Source organism: Octopus bimaculoides, chromosome 5 (genome assembly GCF_001194135.2).
Source record: "Octopus bimaculoides isolate UCB-OBI-ISO-001 chromosome 5, ASM119413v2, whole genome shotgun sequence".
Classification (NCBI taxonomy): domain Eukaryota; kingdom Metazoa; phylum Mollusca; class Cephalopoda; order Octopoda; family Octopodidae; genus Octopus; species Octopus bimaculoides.
In genome coordinates, this window is record NC_068985.1 from 53,517,228 (window position 1) to 53,519,746 (window position 2,519).

Genomic DNA, 2,519 nt, shown 5'->3' on the forward strand with positions numbered 1-2,519 from the left:
ATATATATATATATATATATATATATATATATATATACACACACATATATATATTTGTGTGTGTGTATGTGTGTGTGTAAGTGTTTGTGTATGTATGTATTTGTCTATATATGTATATGTACGAATTAATCTATGCATGTATGCATGTATAAGCATTTGTGTATGTGAATGTATAAATCCAGAAGTAAATTATATGAGTGTATATGAGTGTATACATATACATGTATGTATATATATATTTATATATATATATATATACACACACACACACACATAGTAATCCCTGCCCATATCGCGGTTCACCTATCGCGGTTCACCTATCGCGGTTCACCTATCACCATTTATTATTTAAGCTTATGTCGATTCCTCCGTGGTGTTGTTTTGCATTTATAATAGAACAAATATATATAAATTATAAAAATAATAAAAAAAATTTACAGTACAGTACTGTTTCTACTTTTCAACTATCGCGGGTGGTTTTGGAACGTAACAACCGTGATAGTCGAGGGATTACTGTATGTGTAATATAAATATAAATATAAATACATATGTGCATGCATGTATGTATGTATATATGTATGTATATACATACACACAGACACGCACGCATACACGCACACACGCACACACACATATAGTTTCGACATGTGGTTCCGTTAATCCGGACACGTTTTATCTTTCACTCCATTTTCTTTCCTCGTTCTTTCCTGTCCAAGAGCGTAGGCTTCAAACGTCAATGACTTTTCCATTTTTATTCTGAGCATCAAATTAGTACACCTTGTATGTTGTTCCCTCTCCTGTCTCTGTCTTTTGTTTTTTTTGTTTTTTTACATTTAAACCATATATATATACATATCTATCTATCTATATCTATATATATATATATATATATATATATATATATATGAAAAAATCAAAATAAGCAACACGGATTTCAAAGGTGGTTGCAGTACGCACGTTTCATGCTACTCCATTTATTTAAGTAATGCGAGCATTACATTAAATGCAATATGTAGAGCAATCTTCAGCTGCACGAAAATGCAGAAAATTACAGTAGAATAGACATATTATAATTGTGGCAACATTTCAAATCCAAGTGGGAGAAAGAATACATAAAATCCATCTTGACATAGCCAAGTCTATCAGGCTAGTAATTGGTTCTAGGCAAAAATTCTAACTTAGCGGTTCAGCAAAAATTGACCGATATAATAAGTACTAGGCTTACAAAGAATAAGTCCTGGGGTCGATTTGCTCAACTAAAGGCGGTACTCCAGCATGGCGTACTTCAGTCAAAATGACTGAAACAAGTAAAAGAGTAAAAAAGTATCAACCATACCTCACCTACCGTTATCGTTTCTTTCGTAAGTCTTCACTACTTCCGCCGAGTGCTGCGGCTTACTGTCTTATCGGGCTTCAAAGTTGACCATTTCTGGTCCACAGCTGCAAGTAGGAATTGCTAATGGAAAACTTCAAGCATTTGCCTGGATTCGAATGGCAGATACTTACCGTTTTAATTTGCCACGGCATTTCATTTGTGTAACTTTCCTTCTACAGCGCGTTTCTTTCATTGAAACCCATCAATAGCTTTGTTTCTTTGTGTCTAACAGTACGTGCCCAAAGCTTTGACAAAGTAACACCTTTGTATTTCGTTTCGAAGAAACAGTGGAGTTATTTCACGTCGCCTTTTCTATCTCTTCTTGACTACCTTTCCTCTAATCTATTGCCATTTATCGCTACATTTTTACCACACCCTACCGATTAATTTTTAATAGTTCACTTCAGAGCCATTCGCAACTGGTTGTTGACGATCCTCTTCGTCAATTCCAGCTGAATTATTTCTCTAATTAACTCACTGTAGGCTTTCAGCGCTGGGCATAGCGTATCCCTATTCCACTGACTTGATTCTACTTACGATTCTCTCTTGGTTGACCTTGCAGATATCAAACGGGTGGTCTGTGTAGTTGTTGATATCCTACATTATTCATATTCGCTGACTTAAAACTCTATATAACTTATGGATGATCCGGTTTGATTTCTCCAAGTCCACATTGTCACATTCGGAATATCCCATCTGTAGCTGTCATGCATTTGGAATATTTTGAGCAGGTCCATGAGGCTCTTACTTCCGGTTCCTCTCCCTACCGATCACTCCCGTGCAGTCCTAACATGTGTCCAAGTCACCATTCCAGTTGCCCGTTTTATTCCAAGATACTCTTCGTCTGTCTGAGTAGAGGCACGCTCACTGGTGGTCATATGTATGTTTGATGAGAGTTCATCTGATACGAAACAACACAGAAGAACACATATAGGTAATGTAGTCCGAGATACACTATACCTTATTTACATTATTTACATTTGACGGATATTTGTCCTCATCTTGTTTGTTGTTAGCACAACGTTTCGCCTGATATACCCTCCATATTATTATTATTCAAGTCACTGCCTAGAATCGAATCGAGTTCTATTCCAGGTAGTGACCTGAATAATAATAATAATAATAATAATAATAATAATAATAA